The 21,864-nt window shown below is 37.7% G+C and overlaps 1 long non-coding RNA gene across 1 annotated transcript; it reads left to right on the top strand.

Moving 5' to 3' along the window:
- The first annotated feature begins 14,424 nt into the window (after window positions 1-14,424).
- On the top strand, window positions 14,425-18,611 carry LOC131227473 (uncharacterized). Its single transcript, XR_009162313.1, has 4 exons — window positions 14,425-16,092; window positions 16,393-16,485; window positions 17,679-17,766; window positions 17,913-18,611. It is a non-coding gene; the product is annotated as an uncharacterized LOC131227473 (long non-coding RNA).
- The last annotated feature ends 3,253 nt before the right edge of the window (window positions 18,612-21,864 follow it).

Genomic DNA, 21,864 nt, shown 5'->3' with positions numbered 1-21,864 from the left:
CCCTTTCGATCATCAACGGTCCAAATGTCCTAAGGGATCATTTGTATGTGTCTAAGCATACCATCATATGTCATTATTTAAATAATATATAAATTTTAATTTTTGATTTTAAACTCTTATTATTATTATTATTATTATTATTATATAGCATAATCATGGTGTGGGCCTCATGGAGGTATTTCAACGAATCTAGTCCGTTCATTCGTTTAGTAGTGTTAGTTAGGATAGGGGATTTGAAGCGTGGTCGATCACTAAGTGGCCACACCATTGAATTCCAACTTAAACTACGAGTGTCCCTTTCTCCAATGGCTAATTCTTTTCTAATTCAATTTCTTATTGGTCTTATAAGGTACCCATGGCTACCTGATTGAACTCATCAGCCCAATTCGTCAGCACTTGGCCTACAATGAAATTTAATGGTGGACTGGTCTGACGGAGCTATGTAGACTTGATGTGCGGTGGTGAATCTTGTGACTTTGATCTCTAATATATTCTATTATAAACTATCTGTTATTATCATTATTCCTTTTACTTTATTAGTATTTTCATTATTATTCCCCTTATGTATGCACGCATTTTCAATCACGTTGCAAGTCCCACTCCATAGGTTATTAGGACTACTTGTCTCAAAATTTTACATTATTATTATTACTATTATTATTATTATTATTATTATTATTATTATTATTTTCTAAGTTATTTATCGTGGTTTACATCTCGATCCACGCCATTCATTTACTCAATCAGTTGCCTGTAGGGCTTAATTAGATTATTTTAAATTTGTAAGTGAGCCATACCTTTTAAGTACATAAGTTATTTTACGATTTACGAAGATCTGACGGTTAGATCATTACAAAATACGATCAGTGATGACCCATGCTTGGGAATCGACAAATAGATAGTTTGATGAATGGATTGGGACTGTTTTCAACTGTTGGATTTAGACTAGAATGAACGTAAATGTTCATCTAAGCCTGGCTTGTATGTATACTAAGTTTAATTATATGGTAACACCCGAGTACTGAAAAGTAGGGGTGTTACAGGTTCGTAATCCTTGGACTCACCATAAAGCATGTGTTTTATCCACGTAAGCTTAAAAGATGAGGTAGATCCAAATGTCAGGTGGACCACACCATAGAGAAGAGTGATGATTGTATGCCTATTATTAAAAGCTTCCTAGGGCCCACTGTAATACCTACCATAATGTTTATTTTCCATCCAACCTATCCGTTAGGTTAGGTAGTCTTAGATGAAGGGAAAACAGCAAATAGCCAACATAAAGTTTTCAATGGTAGGTGTTCATCACCACTGTTCTCTTTAGTGTGGTCCACCTTAGAATTAGATCTGCCTTATTTTTAAGGCGTATGCCCTAAAATGATTTGAAAAAATGCATAAACGGTGTGGATTAAACATAACTCATGGTAGGGCCCACAGTGCACCGGATGTCACACGCTTTGGTGTGTTTGCAGGAAGCAGAGGGCAGGGGAAGTTCCTATAGCCTGTTGGGGCCACAAAGATGCCCATCACAAATCCACTTCGTGCATCAGTTTTGCTAGACAATAAAATATCATGTAGATCAAAACTCTGTGGGCCACACCACACAAAAACGGTGGGAAAGGTAACCTCGACCATTGAAACCTTATCCAAGCCGATCATGATGTTTTTATAGGCTATCCAAACCGTTCCCAGCGTTATTACCATTCAGATAAACTGCAAGCATCAGCATGATACAAAACTTCTTTGGCCCCACACAGATTTCAATGGTGGGCGTTCAAACCCTGCTTTTCATGTGGTGTGGCCCACATGTTTTTTTTTATCAGCTTGACTTTAGAGTCCCATCATATCGTTGCCTTGAAAAACAGACGTCACGATAATCTCTGTGTACCCACTAGAGTCCCAAGGGCACAAACAATCCGTGTCTGTCAAGGCTTCAGGATCAAGTGCCCCCTCGGGTTCACCCAACACGGTGCAGCCTTGCCTGTGGGGCCTGCTTTGATGTATATATTATATATCAAAACCGTCAATTTCAGTTTATTTTAGAGCATGAGTTTAAAAATGAAATAGATCCAAATCTCAAGTAGGCAATACAAGAGGAAATAATGGTTATTGACAATTAAAAACTTTTTTTGTGGTTAACAAAAGTTTTGGATCAAGGTGATTTATTTCTTTTCTCTTCATCAAGACCTTAGTGTACTTATCAAGGGGTTGGATGGCAAATAAAAATTACATTGACCACTATTTAGGGGCCTAGGATGTTTTTAATAGTCAGGGTTCACTTAGTGGAGTGGACCACATTACAGGAAACAGTGTTGAATGGGCGTAGACCATTAAAAACTTTTTGGGGGCTATAAAAGTTTGGATCACATGGGCCTGTATGACCCAATCAATATATTGAATGTCAAATAAATAGTACAGTGGGCCTCAGGAGGATTTTAATGGTGGCTATCCAATCACAATTGTTTTCCTTTGATGTAGTCCACCTGAGATTTATATCCATCTCATTTTTTGGGATCAAACCCTAAAATGAACTGTAAAAATGTATGAACGGAATGGATGAAACAATATTCTCACTACTGCCATTATTTATGATTACATTACAGACCTTGCCATCGATGATACACCGCATATTAAATATATTGTGCCGTTGTGGGTGCACCTCATTCCTTGGAGTGTACAATAACTGCCTCACGACCATGGATTTACCATGATCCTCAACCAACCATTATTCTTCAGAAGCTCTGTCTTCAGCGGCTTGTTCATCCTCATCCAATCCAGGACCTTCCGTTGCCTTACCTTCAATGCCCCCTTCATTAATGGGCAAGTGGGCTACGGGGCGTTAATAGAAGGTGCTTGATAAGTGACTCGGTTGACCACATGGGTAACAATTGTTAAAACTTGGTCAACCATAAGAATTTAGAATACTACTCGGACCCACTATCGTGGGCGCTGCACATTGAAGCCTAGATAGACTGCTCCTTGTATCATGGTTTACGGTTGTAGAAGGTTGAGGATGCCCTCCTACTGGTTCATTTCCTTTATTCAACGTTGATTCCTGGGTGGGACCGTTATAGGGGGTGAATCGAAGGATAAGGACAAGTATGGACTCTTGCAAGCTGCGTTTCCACCCTACCTGCCAACTGAATCACTTCATCAACGGTCCTAATAAGGTGCGTCTAAACTCGGTCCTGAATTATTAGTCATCAATCGTCTATGAACAATGCTACCTTGTACGATTTAATCTTTGAAAAATCATTTCGTGTTGCCAACCACTGAAATTCTTCGTATGATCTATGATGGTCCGATTCCCTTGCCGGTAATTTTGGTATTACCAGAATAACACCTACTCGTAATCACTTAGAAGGAATCGTGATCTAAGAATGCGTCTCATCCGCAGCCATGATCAGATGGGTGCCTTGTTCTGTCGGGCATGTGAGAGTTCTAATTTCTTCCATCATGCATAAGCACTGGATTTCAATTTGAATGCAACTAACTTAACTTTCTTTTCTTCCAGCATGTCCATGTAATCGAAATAACGCTCTACTTAGGCTAACCAATATGTGATGAAGTTTTCTATACGCAATAAGCCATTGAAACTGAAAACTTCGACCTTACCTCGATAGTCTCTTTCAATACGATCTAATCGATTGTCTCGATGGAACGATCGTCGAGCAACGATGCCACCGACGTCCTCATCGCAGGAGCTCGACTCATCTATGATAGCCATATGATTTACCTTCGAAAGGGCTTAATGAAAATCAGGGTTGTGCCATACGGTGATCACGGGCGACTACGCATTGGCTTGGGCTTTGGGCAGAATTAGCGCATCCATAATACAGTCAAGGGTTGCATGCAGCCCTTGCATGCTCAACTGACTCTTCAGTGGAAAGCTTCCATTCTTTCTAATAGATAATGAATCACCATATCATCGTTCACTGGATTTTGGTCCATTCTGTCGTTAGTTACCATCGGTCCGAGGGGAGTCCTCGCTCTGATACCACTTGGCTTAGGGAGGGATGCGATGAGGTCGATTATCATATTCCTTAAGGGATATCTATTCTGAATCCATGGAGCTCTCTAGACTCCTCATAGAGCTTCCTCGAATGCATGAGCGATAAAAGTAGAACTAATTTCTAATAAATTCGAAATAACTTGATTAAAGATATTTAAAAAAATGAAATTACAACTCTTTAAATAAGAAACTCAAAATGGAGTTTTAGACTTAGACTCCAACCCAAACACCCTAAAAACATGACTTACTATAAATAGTAAACATATTATTTATAGATACCTCTATTCTTATTAGAATTCATGGTTTTAAGCCAAAAATAGCAAGTGTCTAATTTGTCCTAACCAAGTTATTCTCTTAATTTTTCTAAGCCCTTCTCATGTTGGGCAAGACTTCTATAACTCAAAGGATCGAAAGTTATACTCCAACTAAACTTACTATTTATAATAAAAACGAGATTAAATGCGACATTTGACGTTGATATGATGGAATCTCACAAATTTAGCATAGGTGGTGTTGGTTGGCTATAGTAGATTCTCCTACCTTAAAATCATATAATATACAAAAAAAACTCATCCCGATTTGCAAGATACGACTATTTTAGAGTCTTGACAGTCTGAATCATTTCCACGTCGCCTTCTCTGGTCCATCTTTACCATGAAAGTGTCTGTGACCTGATCTACATCACATGATTTTATGGGCATCTCATTTTCGCGGTGGGGTGAACCAGTTGGAACACATAAACCCACACAAACAGTCCCACACTTATGTACAATCAGTTGCCCATGATAAAGGAGTAAAATGGCTATTTTCCCATATATAAATGGTGTTAATAAAAGGAGGATTCTTGTCTCTCAGGGAATCTGCAATAAATATATGAAATGCAGGCAGAGACATCCACAAGAATTAAAAATAAAGGAGGTATCTCAAATTATCATACTATATAGAAGATATAGATGCAATTAATCCTACCATCCATCCTAGCCATTCATCCCTTCCATCATGCATATATCAATCCAATCCAACACACCCATCCCATCCATCTTAACCATCCTAACCATCCATCCAACCCGATTATCCATCTTAGCCATCATAGCTATCCATCCATTCCAAACCATCCATACACTGTTTTTTTTTTCTTCTTCTCCTCCTTTTAGAATGAGATCCCAAACCTTGAGAAGTTCCAAATTTCAGGTGGACCATACTACTAGAAACAATAATGAATGATCATTAAAAACTTTTTCTGAGCAGCAAAGGTATTTTCCCTTCATCCATCCAGGTATTCTTGACATTATCGATGGACAGAAAATAAACATTAAGAAAACCTTACCATACCCCGTTTGATATTTTTAATGAAGAGGCACTAAATCACCACTGTTCCGGTGGTGTGGTAGACCTTAGATTTGGATCTGCTTAATTTTTGGGACCATGTCCTAAAATAAGCCGGAGAAATAGATGAACGATGGGGATATACAACACATCATCAGGGTGGGCCCCACAGTGAGGGTAACATCTAATCCGCACTTAAAGACTCTGCAACCCTTATGGTGAGGACCACCTTCATGTATGTATTCCGTATCCATAACTTCCATCTGTATTTTCCAGACATTTTAAGGCATCAGCCAAAAAATGAAGTAGATCCAATTCTCAGGTGGACCATACGATAGTAAACAGTGGTGAATTGATCCTTAATAGGACATAAAGTTTTGGATCAAGCTTATATTTGTTTTATCCCTTCATCCATGTTTATGTGACCTTATCAATGGGTTGGATGGAAAACAACCACTACGAAAACCTTACAGTGGGCCCTAGGATGTTTTTAATGGTGGAGCATTCAATCACTGCGGTTTCCTATAGTATGGCCCACTTAACATTTTAATCTTCTTCATTTTTAGGCTCATGCCCTAACATAATCTAGAAAAATAGATGAACTGGGTGAATATAGAATACATACATCGAGGTGGGCCCACACCTTGGGGTGGAGGGTGACTCCGGTTATCCCCAATCCACCAAGGTGGGTGGGATCCCATCCCTGACTATGGCCCACCATGATATATTCGTCTTATATCCACACTGTCCATCTGTATTGAAAACTGATTTTAGGTCATGGTCCCAAAAACGAAGCAAATTTAAATCTCAGGTGGACCGTGATACAAGAAACAATGGTAATTAACCATTAAATTCTTCTTGTGCAGCACAAAATTTCTGGATCAAGCTGATATTTGTTTGGTCTCTTTATCCAAGTCTTTGTGACCTTATCAACTGATTGGATGACAAATAAACATTCTGGTGGCCCCCCATGAAGTTTTTAATTGTGGGGATTCACTCACAATTGTTTCCTATGGTATGGTCCACCTAAGATTTGGGTCCACTTATTTTTTTGTATCATGACGGCATAAAATGAGTTCTCAAAATAGATGGAAGGTGTGGAAATAAAGTAAATACATCATATTGGGACTCATAGTTAGCGATCCACCAAAACTGTGACTTCTTGGGCGAGTCAGGACTCTAGTGCTCAACTAATGTGAACCGCATGACCGTAAATGGTATTATGCAAATAATCTAAGGGGTCGTTTGGCACAATAAAGTAACTTGGGGTTTCAAATACAGGGGATTTCAAATCCCCTCAAATAGGAGGTTTGAAATCCAAGGTGGAAGCAAGGATTATATATAGAATCCTTCCAATAGTTGCATGTGTAACTTGTATGTCACTAGGACACTAATCAATTGGGCACATGATGTGCCAAAATAATTAGATTATCAACTGCATCGTTATAATTACTTTAATAAGATGGTTCTAAACATTGTCTATGTGAATCAACAATTAAAAATCATTGGTTTGTCACTCAGATGTGATCTTGTGCTTGTGGCTCATCCTAGACTTGAAATTTCATCATTTTCGGGCAAAGTAAAATTTTCAATTGGCTTATTACAATCATTGTGTCAAACATTTCATACGTACACTAATTAGAGATATTAAAGTTGATTTAATAATTAAATTTAAACCCCTATAAATTAAAATACTATGCATAGCTATTTTTGGATTATAGGAAATTCTGAATCTAGGGTGCCAAGCACAAGCGATAGGATTCCAAATCCATGTTCCCAAACAGGTCATAAGAGGTTTTTGGTACTTAGCACAAAGGCAGTGGCAAATTAGGATTTAAAAAATAAAAAATAAAAAAATCCCTGGTTTTAAGAGGACCAAATGGCTCTTAGGTGGATCATCTGATACATCAATCTTGGGCAACTGGATAAATACAACTAGGTTGGATGATACCATCTATCCAATTAACAGCCTTCAAACAAATGCATAATGATAAAACTCAGCCTCAACTCCACATTCAACAGACAACATCAGGTAGTTTGGATTCTCTCATCAATGCGCTTTTTGGGGCGAGCTACTGGGTAGTCCTGATCATCTGACCATGCAACCAAGTGGGCTCTGTCCATGAATGGATTGAGCAACAGGTGGTTGACCGTCAATTGCAATCAAGATAACCTCTGCTTCAATTTCCATCTCCTTTTTCCTCTTTTGATGGATGGATTAGATATATTGCCTATGTGGATACTGGCACATGGGATGGTATGTACATGGATGGTCTTATAGTTGCATATGGCATAACAAAGCTCTTTTAAAATAACCAAAGTCATACAAGTACCCATCAAAATCAATACTTATCTTGGTCACATTTGAATGTACCATTGACATCAATTGAAATAATATAAGATAGAATAAAAAGCAAGTGAATGATTGACAGTCATTTTTCCATATGTTGCGCTCCATTAAAAGAGATTAGAAGAATACGTACCAAATAACCCTATTGCCCTCTATCAGGTACAAGGACACTAGACAAGAATCAGACAATATTCATAGTGCATGTATGGCATTTAAACAGTATAGAATGATGCTCCACCATAAAAATTGGACACCCAAAAATATTAGGCTAATCTAACATTAAGAAGCCCACAACATATGCCTCCAAATCCATATGGCGGCCTACTTGATGGCTGGATTGGCCTGATTTTCAGGACATCTCACCTTCTTAATGGGGTGAACTGGTGCTGGATCCTTTCGGTATAAACATAATGGTAAACTTAAATTTTTTAAGAATTAAATTTCTAAGAATACCTTGTAAGACTCCTATCAGGTGGACCACACATGATCATCAGATCTGACCGTTGGATTATTCAAATTGAGCGATTCAGTGGGCCCCACTACAGTTGTGATCATTGTAAATAGGTTTGGGGCGGGACACTTGAACCGATGTCTCTATACTCGGTTATTAAGACAGATATGGAAACTTACGGTGTGGAGACCCTAAAGGGAGAAGTGTGATGGGTAAGCTTCCAGCCCTCTTTCTTATATATAAACGTATTGGTCCCCTCACCAACACAAGCGAGAAACCCTAGTCCCATTGAAGGTTCTCCTAAAGGTGTAAGGTGCAGAAGATCAAGATTCATGTCGGCGGAATGTCTTCCCAATTAGGTACGCTTTTAAATTATAGTTTTGAATCTCCATTGTTGATGCATAGACGATCTGTCAATTCTACAATATAAAAAGATAACATTTGGCATCAGAGCCATTATGCATTCATCTTGGAGTTTGTTTATGTACAAGATTGGATCCCTTCATAATCCTAACACCATCGGAACCCTAAAGGGATTTGAATCTGATAGTCACTCGATAGAATGGAGAAGATTCGGTAACCTTGTCCATGCGTGTAGACACCGTTCAAAATTTCTCTTGTTTGCACTTCATCTATCTCTATGTTAACTTATGAATACGCTGGATCTAAAAAATACATCATGGTGGGCCCTATAAATGTTTCGACGGTGGGTGTGACTGATCCCACGATTTTATGTGGTGGGTCCACTTGAACTTTAGATCTATCTCATTCTTTTTCTCATGCCATAAAATGATCTTTCCAAATGGATGGACAGTATGGATACAACACATGCATCATGGTGGGGTCCATAGAGCTTAGTAACGTCACTTCAGTAGTGATTTGGCTACTGACATTGTCAGTATCTAATCCGCGTCCGTTCATGGGAGATCAAAGTAACATGGCCCCACAATAATATATTTACTGAATCCACTCCGTTCATCCATTTGATGAGATCATTTCAGATCATTAGCCAAAATGAGTCATATACAAAGCTCAAGTGTATTGGACGTCCACTTGTGAAACATTCAGTCGTAGGCATTTCCATCCCCACTTTGGCTCTGGTCGTGTCATAATCTGGAGCAGACGAGAATAGTGGATTTATCATGAACATTATGGTAGGAACCACTTAGCTTCTAACCCCATGAACTTCCTATCACACTTGTTGCAGGCAATCCGTGTCCCACCTGAGCCATGGAAGAGTGGACTACACGGTCTTCACTGATCCAAACCGTGATCGATATGATGGAACATATCCTGAGAAGGCTACAACATAGTGAAAATCGTAGGGCTCCTTTTGGGGCCCATGGCTCACAGATCTCCTACTGTTGGGGCCTACGATGGATGCACCATGTAACTAATCTATGTGTGGAACATGCAACACACTTATCTCCTATTATTTTCACTCTTTTTTTGTTTTAACCCACACCTTAATGGCCACACATAGTGTAACAACCCGAAATTTTGGGTGCGAGTTTACCTGTACGTAAGGATGTACGATTACACTTTTACACTTGTTCGACCATACACTTACAGATCCATTAATATTTATATAGTTTAACTTGAATTTCAAACATAAAAAGTAATTTTCACCCTTAGATTACGTCAACCGACTATTGATTAATAGGATAAACCCCTGAATACCTTAATATTCTTACCCATAAAATTAAAACTAATCATTGATATAACCTATCACCATCAGATAAAGATATTCGACCATCCACTTTGAATTTGGACCACTTGGTCAAAGTAAAGTAACTACTAGATCTTCATATCCACTTGTACACACGTCAAATTAACATTCTAATCCGTTCACCTTATTTTTCAATTATGAATATGCTTAATTTATCGTTAAAATTATGATCTAAGCATTTTACACCGATGAACCATTCACTTAAATCTAACGATGTATATTTCTAATATAGATTGCATCTAAAAATTTCTTTTTATGTATCTATTTACAAAACTTACCGTACAATAACCCATAAATATGATTAACATTTTAACCATCTACTTATTTAAAATTTAGACCATCAATTGATCATCCATCACAATCAGATCTACCAACTGGGCCATCCAAATATCTAAATGAACCATTCATTAGGTAGATCTTAGGACATACATCAAAACTACCGGTTAATTTTTACATGGGATGTCGGTAGATGTTGTTTTGAGTTATATATAGACGTAAGCCGTTAAATAGGACACACTGGAAATTGAGCGGGACAAACTGGAAATTGAGCGGGACAAACTGCAACTTGAGCAGGACACACTGGAATTTGAGCGGGACAAACTGGAAATTGAGCGGGCAAAACTGGAAATTAAGTGGGCCAAGCTGGAAATTGAGCGGGACAAACTGGACATTGAGCGGACGAAATTGGAAATTGAGCGGGACAAACTGAAAATTGAGCGGGCCAAGCTGGAAATTGAGCGGGCCAAACTGGAAATTGAGCGGGATAAAATGGAAATTGAGTAGGCCAAACTGGAGACAAACCAAAAATATAGTGGGACAGTATACAGTTCATTTCATCATCCACCAAAGTTACAAAGTATGCTATACATCCACCCATGTACCAAAATTTCCATGTTTGTGCATTTCAGTCTGAGTTCTTTCTCTAATCATGATAGCCTTGAGAGAGTTGATCCGAGGGATGAGTTGATTGCTAAAGGGCCGATTAAAACTATATTGAGTTATCTTGCTGGTTGGAATAATGATTTCAGTACCAGTAAGATAACCCAACATAGTTTTAATCGACCCTTTTGCAGTCAATCAACCCTCCCAAGGCCAGCGTGATTATAGAAGGAACTCGGACTGAAATGCACAGACATGAAAATTTTCTACACTCCAAGATCACTATAAACCTCATACAAGGTATATTCAACGTTGTATATAATGAAACTAATACATTGTATAATACAACATCTTTCCAAAATTAAATTGAGGCAAACATTAAATTGAGCGATCCTATCATGATATTTATTAAGGCAAACTTTAAATTGACTTTATTTACCATGAAATTAAGCTGGGCAAACATTAAATTGAGCGATCCTAGCATGAAATTTATCGCAGCAAACATTAAATTGACCTTATCTATCATAAAATTAAGCTGGGTAAATATTAAATTAAGCAATCCTAGCATGAAATTGAGCAGGGTAAATATGAAATTCAGCGAGCCTAACATGAGATCAAGTGAGCCCTAACATGGAATTGAGTGAGCTTCAAATTGAATTGAGCGACGCATAAAATTAACTAAGCCTAACGCATGAAATTAACTAATCCTAACGCATGAAATTAACTAATCCTAACACATGGAATCGACCAAACTTTGCATGCAATGCCATTGTACGAGTGTAGCATTTTTTTTCAAGATCTGTACCTTCGACTGCCACAGTATCGGTTAAATGCAAGTTGAAGAGAGGTGCTTTGGAGTGGGGGAATGTTTTGAACCTTTTCAAGGAGATGCAATGAGTTCGTGGGATTTTATGTAACCTAGCTAAGATGAAAAATGGCAAATGTAGAATGACGATATCTAGATGCTTCACAGAGATTTCAGTTATGAAAATGAGAAGAAAACCCCTTGTACTTCAGTTCTTCGTTCCAAGATATTGTAGGGCTGGAAGCACCTGTTGTTTTTTCATTAACGGGAGTGAAAGCAACGCTGAAACGAATGCAGTGAAAAGAGTACGGAAAAAGGAGGGGTATTTTAGTCCTGAAATTCGTAATCCACATGTGCAGGTCTAAGTTGCAAAACAAAGCTTGTCTTATTTGGATAAGAGGTGGGGTCTACCGTCCTAATTTTTTCTAAAGCCTCTACTCGCAAGTTCCTACGCTGGAGGTGGGGCCACGGTGATATTTTAGAGATATCTACCCCAACCATCCGTTTTGGGAGCTCATTTTAGGACTTGGTATCAAAAGTGAGCATAATTCAAGACTCAAGTAGGGTGCACTAAAGGAAATGTTGGGTAGGGAATTTCCTACCATTGAAACCTCCCTGGGTTGAAAGGAATGTTTAAATGACATCCATACGGTTCATAACATCATTGCTACTAGGATTAATCGAGAACACAAATATTGCCATGATTCAAAACTTCTATGGCCCCATGAATTTTTCAACCGTGGATGTTCAATCCTCACGTTTTCGTGCCACTTGAGTATTGGATCCAGTTCATTTTCGATCCCATGTCCTAAAATGAGTACACAAAACAGATGGTCAGTTGGATTTCTCACAAACATCATGGTGGGCCCCACCTAGATTTCTAGCGCAGGAACTCCAGGGAAGAATCACATGTTGGGTGGAAATGCATTGCGTAGTGAGATAACTCACTACGCTCAGCGTATCAAGTAAACTCCCTGTGATTCACCGTGATTTATGTATTCTATCCACGCTGTCCACCCATTTTCCAGATAATTTTAGAGCTTGAGCCCAGAATTGAAGCACATACAATGTTCAAATGGACCACACCACAGGAAACAGTGTGAATTAAACTTTTACCGTTGAAAATTTCCTAAGGGCCAAAGAGGTTTTGGATCAAGCTTATATTTGTGTTCTCCGTTCATCCATGTCTATATGAACTTATAAACAGGTTGGTGGACAAATAAACATCACCGTGGGGCTTAGAAAGGTTTCAACGGCGGAAATCGTTATCTCCACTGTTTCTTATGGTATGATTCACTTGATCTTTGGATATGCTTCAATTTTGAGCTCATCGGCTTAAATTAGATGGAAAAACGGATGGACGGAGTGGATAGACCACGTACATTCAAGGTAGGCCCAACTGAATTTACTCAGTACGATAAGAGCTTGCTGATTAACTCAGTACCCAGTCCGATTTCGGTTTGGGCTAGTGACGCTGCCACCTACCAGGTGGCTAGTGGTTGGTGCTATGTGGACCCCAAAATGGTGTATTTGTTTTATCCACGCTGTCCATCTATTTTGAAAGATAAATTTAGGGATTGATCCCAAAAATTAGATATATCTAAATCTCAGGTGGACCACACCATGGGAAAACAGTAGTGATTGAATGTCCACCATTGAAAACCTCCCAGGGCCCACTGTAATGGTTATTTGACATCTAACTTGTTTATTAAGTAATACAGACTTGGATGAAGGGAAAAAGTATATATCAGCTTGATCCAAAACTTTTGTGGCCCCAAAAAGTTTCTAACGGTAGGAGTTTAATGAACACTGTGCGGTCCACTTGAGATTTGGATCAACCTAATTTTTGGGTTCATACCATAAAATTAGCTGAAAGAATGGGTGGACAGCATGGATGAAACACACCACTAGCCACTGGCGAGTGGCAGGGTGAGTAGCCGATCCGTTTCCCCCAAACTGGATTTTTTCTTTTTTCTCGCGCGCCCTCTTTCTCGCTCTCTCCCTAAATCTCCAGCCCCCGATCATCATCAGCCCCTGCAATCTTCTTCATCAGTAGCAGCCCCGACCAGCAAACCCTATTCCCAACACCCTGCAAACCCCGTCTTCCCCACGACATCAACCCCTAAACATCTTGCAAACCCCTGTCTTCTCCAACTGCAGCTCCAAAATCCCAAACCCATCTTCGTCTGTGAGCTTAACAACCTCTCCACCATTTCTGACAACTGAATTCCCCAACCGCCTTTGGTGATGAAACCCATCTCTAGCCACTGCCCCAAGTTCCAGATCCACAGGCTGGACAAACGATTTCGGCTGCAGGAGCATCAAATCCAACCACGGTTATCGCTGCCCCCTCAACTCCAATGCCTAGAAACTATCCACCACCACAATCTATGACCACAATATTGTACGTACTCTTAAGATTCTCTGATTTAATTTAATTTAATTTTTTTTTTCTATCCAACATTTCTTTTTCTTTTTTTTTTTCTTTTTCTTTTTTAGATATGGGCATCTGTTTGAGATTTGGGATGAAATTGTATTTCTTTTTTTTCTTTTTTTTCTGTTATTTTGAATAGAATCCTTTTTCTTTCTTTCTTTTCTCTTTCCTTTTTAGATTTTTTCATGAAATGAGAACAAAACAGGTCTCATTTTTTTTCTTTTTTTCTTCCATAATAAATACGGTTGTGCATGTTTAGACTTGGTTGTTTGGATCTCTGTACATCTCCATTGTTATCTGAGTTGTTCTGCACACAAGTGTATGAGACTTTGTTGGTTTCATCAGTAATCGCATACCTGATTGGTCAAAAGCTTCTCAATCACCATCTGTCAGCATTGCCTGCAAATTTCATATTCTTAGAACTAAGCTAAAGGTGTCCATTTCGTAGATTGGCTATGCTTTTAAATGATGCTTGTAACCTTTTTGAAGAAATAAAGCTTGTGAAGATGTGGTTTGTGGAAATGATATGGTATCTTGAGTTTGAGATGTTCTTGGAGTGCGGATTTTCCCTGACACATTTTTTTTTTTTCTTTTATATTGTTGGTTGCTACCATTTTCTCTTTCTTCACCATTAGACATGGTAGCAACAAAGCCCAATGGAGAAGGAATCTTCAAACTTACAGTGGGAGAGATGTGCAACAGGTAATAGATTTATTTTAATTTGAAATCTTGTTTCAATTTTGATTTATATGTGGATTACATTGGGTTTTTAGATTTTCAGTAATTGGGATTTTGTATACAAGGTTGGTTATTTTGTGTACAATGTGTGTCAGTCATTTAGTTTGTGCTTCCACAAAAATTGGACACATGCCATGATGGTTTGTGATCTGAATTTTTGGTGAGGAAATTTGGTTGACAGTCATGGTCTGCTACAGTGGTTGAGGCCACATGCACACACATGTTGAAGGTGATACTTTTGTCCTTCTGTATTATATGTATGCAACTGATGCTTCATGTGGAAATCTGGCCCCTTTCAAGTGTATAACTGAATGCAATTTGGGGTCCATGTTGATGTTTGGGTGGTGCTTTTACGATGACTTTTACTGGCGGTCACAAAACCGTTGGAGGTAAGTTCACAAGAGTCTGCTTGTATCTTTAAATTCAGGTTCCATTTTTTTAATGTCTGCTAGTTCCATAAAATGGTGTTTGATCATTGCACACAATTGATAGCTTAGACATGCCAATTTTTGGGTGGGTCATTAGTTTGCATTTAGATTTGATAAAAATCATCTAAACAATGGAAAGGATCCTCTTGAGCTTATTTTTAAAATAGAAGCCTCTCCATATAAAATGGACAATCCAGATCTTTTAAATAGAAGCCTCTCCATCTCCATGAAGTTCGGTGACCTTCAGTTCTCGTTTTGGTTACATTCATTTCTCTTCTGATGAAGGTTTTGTCTTTGATATTCGAAGTGAGAATGGGTTGGTAATGGCAAGTCACATCAGAAGTTAATTTGTCTTGTTGATATCTTTTTCTTTTAATTGGCTTGTTGAACTCATGTAAATTGCCTGAAAATTTAATTGCATCTTTCTACTTTGTACTTTTTACTTTGTTTGAACTGCTGCTACATTTTGGTATCTGTTTCTTGTGTTCTATGTTTCATAATTTCTAACACTCTAGTATGGAGCAAAGATGAGAGCCTTCAATCCCTGTACCAGCTAAGAGTTGAAGCATCATCAAATGCATCAGGTCCTTCATTCTGAAATGTAATGTTGCGGCCACAACTCCTAATGAGGGGAAGTTAAGGTAGTGCTAGGGGTTTATGTTGATGTGTTCTACTTTAACCTAGAAATAATCTTCTAAGTTCAGCACTGTGTTTCCTTTTCTATTTCAGTTGTATTTGTTAATTGAAAGGAATGGCCAGTTCTATACGTGGATGTTTAACCAGTTATAATCTGCCAAAACTTAAAAGTACAATTGCAGCAATGCTTACCTTCGTTTTCTGTTTTTGGTTGGAGTTGGTCACATAGTGAACCCAATGTTGCAAATGCTTTTTGGCGACGCAGCCAAAGGAAAGCTGTTGCTGAACAACGGACAACTAGTTCATGGTTCTATTTTTGAATGTGTCTATCTGCAAGTCTTGATTTGTCTTCATATTCTGTAATGAATATTATATGATGGAAATTGGACCTCACTGTTTTACGTTGGGCAGGTATTTGATATCAATGTTCAGTTATCTGTGGGAAATGACCCACATGCATAAAAACAATCTTTTATAATGGGTTCCATAGTCGGCATATCTCATGGTGTGCCTACTCTTATGGAAAATGACCCACATGCATACAAACGGGCCCCCAACTTTACTTCATGTCTCACCACCTTCTGGAATCTTCTTCTTCTTTTTTCAGGTTGTTCCTGGTGCATACAGTGAATCAGAAGCTGCCAAGGCCTACCCAAATTGTGAAGCAGTTCCCCGCGAACAATTCGAAACTGCCTTCAATGTGACTTTCTTTCTTCCACATAAATTTACATATTGCTCTTATTCCTTTTCTTTCCTATGTTTCATTGTGCATTCACACACCAAATGTGTATTGAATGAGCTTGGAATTTTATGGTTGATTGAATGAAATTGTTGGAAATATAAAAAATGCAACATCTTTTGATTGGTTTATGTTTCCATCCACAAATGTTTCTAAAGATACAAGCTACATAGAGGAAGCGGAGAGCTTATCTATTTCCTGTTGCATTCATGTTGGCTAGATCATCTTATGTTGACCTTCTCTCATGTTTAGCAAGGGCCCATACAGCATTGCTTTTAGAAAGTATGGAATTCTTTCTCAATAAACAACTGTATGCAAGTTATTTGCCATTGAAAATTGGAATGTAGCGAGGAACTTGTCAATGCAGTTTCGGGTACTACGCATAATTTGATTTGAACCATAATTTTCCACATGTATTGCAATTATCAATATAGGACTCATGGTAGAATTTGTCAATCTATGTCAATTTTAGTAGATCCTTTATATTTTCTTGTTGCAGTTTCAATTTTTCCTTCAGCATTAATGTTCAATTGCTTGTTGGTATTTGTTCATTTTACTTGCAGCGTATAAAACATTAATTCAGAATTCTTGTAAGGTGTTACGAGTACAGACTTCCCATTTTTGTGATTCCACCTCCCTTGATCTATGGGAGGACAAGCTTACTGGTTGTGTTGGGTCCCTACTCATGGCTCAGTGGTAGACTCACAAGAGTTCCAACAAAGAGGTCATGAGTTTTAGTACCCATTGTGGTGCGTGTTGGCGTGAGTGGGTGTGGGTGTGAATGTGTCTAGGACAGATGGTACGTGGGGTTTGATTTAGTACGTGCAGCAGTTGACTGTTCTCCAAATAGTAATGATGATTACTATACATAAGGTTCTCCCAACAGTTAATATGAATTACTATACACAGGCATGTTTTGTGTTGCCAGTCCTTTCCAATGATGTCCAATGTCCATGCATCATCATGTAATTCTCTGCTTGTATGATGAATTAGCATACACACTATTCTATGAACTTCGTTTGAGTTCATGTGCATTTCAATGCTAGGGACACATCTATGTCTTAGATATATATTATATTTGTCAATTTATTATTGTCACTTATGGCAGAGTATAAGAGCGTACATGATGCTTATCAGATGTTTACTTGACATAGGTGCAAACAGGTACTACCATTAATGTTGGAATGACTTCTTGGCACTTGGTGGGGGTGGTAGCTTTGAATTATGCTTGGACGGGGATTTGTAAGTTCTTTTCTTTTCTTTCAAACTTGGAAATTTTTACTCTTTCAAGAATGCCTAAAATGAAAAAGATGTGGAAATTTAATTCTAGTAGATGTTAAAAGTAGATGATTGGTTTGTCTTCTTATCTAAGTGCTCTCTTTGACAAGGTTGCATGGAACAAGTGGGCCTTGGGAGACTTTTGGGATGTACTTCGCTCATAATCCAGAGTTCAAGCTGAAGAATGTTGAGGTAACGCTAGGTTAATTACTTACTATTCCATCATCTTTCAGGTCTTCTGATTCTTTAACGAAGTTTTTACCTGCTTAAGTTTCAAGAGTTCCATTTTGTCTTTTTTTGTTGTTTCTTTTAGAAATAGTGTTTCTCAAGGAACTGTTTATTATGTAGGGCATTGGTAACTTAAAATATTCTGTTTCTCTAGCTGATAATGGATCCACCTCAATAGGGTGATCCTTGCCATCATTTACCTGTGGTTTTTTTCTTTTTTTTTTTAGTGTTTGCTAATCATTTATGTTATCTATCATTGGTTTGTTGTATTTAAAATTTTCAAGTTTCTTGATTTGATTTTATCTTTCCTCTTAGCTCTTGTACTTGATTTATTTGGAGACCAAATCCAAATTTTATTTCAGGTAATTCATTGAAAACTCGGAAGTTTGCTGGCTAGTTTCGAAGCTTAGGATGCAACTGCATCAATCATTTTATGCAGTTAAATCCAAGCTGCCCAAAGTTTATTTCTTGATCAAATTTTGGTTTACACGATAGTTTAAATTAATCGTTATATTCACTAAGAAGGTGAGAATTAGCTTATAGTTTGGAAGATTTACCTCATATGATTTGTAAGATTTGAGATATATATTTTGTTACAATAGATTTAATTGTTGTATCAACATTCTTTCGAAGATTGCTTTTAGATGGAGTTGTCATGATCCATTATGTCCTGGGATTGGGTATCATATGTACAATCAATTTAATTTTTTATTTTTTAAATGGAAATATAGATTTTATATGTTTGGGATTTGGATGGCATAGATTTGATTTCTTCCTTTTCTTTTGTTTTGACTTGACTTTTCAAATAGGTTAGTTGGTTTGGGGCTTCAGAAAACATGTCTCTAAAACGGGTGTTAGGCAATTCATTGGCAATTTTTTGTTGTTGAACTTGTTGAGAAAAGCCGTCGGAGAATGGCTTTTTAGCCTTCGGCAGCCGACAGATATATCGATGGCTTTAAACCGTTGGCGAGCAACGCCAACGCCCCCTTTTCCAACAGTGGGAAAGATCAATGGCAGCCGTTTTTAGCCATCGGTGTTGCCCTGTTTTTTAGTGGTGCTAGTTTGTCGGTTGAACAGATCTTTTTACGATTTAAAGTAAGCGCCAATGTGTTGGTATAAGTGAAAAAAAAATAAAATCATTGTGATCTTGTGATTCTAAAGATGTGAGGCAGACCATTGTACCTATATTCATAATTATGGTAATTGTGGCTTTATTATCTTGCTATTGTACGTCAATGACATGCTGGCTGCAGGTATCAGTAGAGATATTATTGCAACATTAAAAGCTTATTTAGCTAAGGAATTTGATATGAAGGATTTGGGTGCCATTAATCAGATTCTTAGGATGATTATACTTAGAAACAAGAAGAATATGAAAGTCTGAATAACACATAAGGGTTATGTTGAAAGAGTTATGCCGCTTCAACATGGAGAATTCTAACCTAGTCAGTACTCTATTCTCTGTTGGTTGCAAGTTATTTTCATATCAATGTCCTAACATAGAAACGAATAAGGTGTATATGTCTTGAGTACTATATTCATCAGTGATAGAGAGCCTTATGTTTGCCATGGTGTACACCGGACCAGACATTACGCAAGCAGTGAGAACGGTTAATAAATACATAACGATCATTGGACTGTTGTGAGGTGGATCATTTGTTACATAAAGAGTACTTTTAAACTAGGTAGTTGTTACAATGGCCAAAATTTAAAATTAATTGGGTTTGTGGATGCAGATTATGTAAGGGTTGAGGCGGAAAGATAAAAAATTAATCACTTAAAGATATGCTTAAGGTGCATTACGATGTCGCTATCTTTAAGGCGATATTTACACTCTACTGGTGATTAAACCAGTTTGCAAGAGGGTTACAGCAAATCCGCCTCCAGGATACAATAAGCCTCTTCTCCAAGACTAGAGAAATGTGGGCTTCGGTCTGCAAAACCCAAAAACCGTACCCCGTAGACACTTTTATAATGTACACCCTTGACTTCTATGTTGTTACAACTTACTCACTGAAAACTGTTTGCAATTTACTGCCTGAAAAAATGTTTGCAGTTTAGAGTTGGAAAACTGCAACTTTTTAAAAAACATCCAAAAATGAAAATGGAGAAGAAGAAGAAGATGAAGATGAGATTGTTAGAACTGTTATATTCGAATTGACCCAAAGATGAGTTTATATAAAGTCACAAAAGATGCTTTAAGATTCTCTTCATGGAAAAGTATTTTCTTTCATGGTTTCTTTTCAACAATGATGTCCCTCCACCATTAATGGCATCTTTTCACCACAATTTCAATTTTAAATAATGCTTCATTTACCAAGAGGCACTACCATTCACAAATGAATGGTCACCAACAATCATTAAAAGCCACAACCCTTTTCCTAAATTTTCTCTTATGTATAATTTTTTTTTCTTATTTTGAAAAAATCCAACAAATTATGTATGATATCGTGATAAAATAATATCAACCATGGGTTATGTTCTCTCTGGCTGGCGGTGCAGTTAGTTGTATGCCAAGACTACAGTTAATAATGACATTTTCTATAACAGAAGCAGAGTACATATAAACCACATAAGCATACAATGAAGCTATTTGGTTGAAAAAGTTGTTAGAAGAATTGAAATTCAAGCAGAAAGTGGTGATCACTTTCCAGAGCTTCCTTGCATCCATCTAAGCCATCTAGAAGAATTAGAACAAGGAAATAACCAACTTATGAAAATTCACCATTAACACTCCATCATCAATGCATCAAACACCACAACCATTTGATCATCACAAAACTTTGTTTTAGAGTTTAAATAACCACTTGGGACTCACTTGAACACCATATAATTTCCAGATACGAGTTAGAAGTCGAGGCAATGTAAGAAACTTGGAAAACCAATTTCACCTATTTCGCAACACCTGTTGTCATGTCTCATTGTATAATCCAAACTCTTGAAACCTGTAACACCCCAAAACCCGACACTTAAGTATCAGTGACTCAGATCCTGAATTCGTGGTTGTTAGTTATAGAATAAAAGAATGCTTCTTCATAACATGTAATTTTTTTTGTTCGAATTATATTTTTACATTTGCTTGATATACATCATATAAAAATAAAATAAATTAAGCTTTATAAATGAAATTTCAATCATTATAAAAGATACTAAAGTGTCTACTCGGCTGGGGATTTATTACAAAATAGTAAAACTAAAAATTCTACTAAAACATAATTGAACTCCAAGAGTTCTATCGTGCTCATGTAAGACTTTTCATCCCTACATCCTTAATATGCTCCTTAGGCATATATGTAACTTCTAGTCATACATCGTCTGATGTTTTAGAACACTGAAAGGGTGAGTCACCAACTCAGTGAAAACTCTCCTCCTCCAAGATTACATGGTCAATGCATTAACGGACATCAGCCTTTTTAAAGGCGGTGGTAAAGGCGGTGGTCATTGTATGTAACGTATAAAGGTGATTAGATAACAAAATTAAAAGGTGTGGTGAATCTGACTGTTGCAACCCTTTTTAAAGGAGATGGTCAGCGGTCCAAAATAATTTAAGCATTGGATAGTTTTCATTGTTTGATCTGTTTAATTTTTGAGTACTGCTCCAACGGGGACAATTGGACTCTGTATGGATATGCAAATCCCATGGGCCAATTCCTGCTCAAGGAAGCCCATTCACATGCCCCTCATGTGGCGAAGTGTCCAAACTATATTCAGATGGGTCCCACCATTTAGATGCCCTTTTATCCAAATATTGGGCCTTCACCAATTAGTAGAGTTACGATTAAGTGTGTACACGAACTGTGCTAGCTCGGTTAGCTCGCTCGACTTGAAAAAGTT

The sequence above is a fragment of the Magnolia sinica genome, chromosome 15, assembly GCF_029962835.1.
Source record: "Magnolia sinica isolate HGM2019 chromosome 15, MsV1, whole genome shotgun sequence".
Taxonomy (NCBI): domain Eukaryota; kingdom Viridiplantae; phylum Streptophyta; class Magnoliopsida; order Magnoliales; family Magnoliaceae; genus Magnolia; species Magnolia sinica.
The sequence above is the reverse complement of the archived record's forward strand: the minus strand, read 5'-3'. Positions and strand labels throughout refer to the sequence as shown.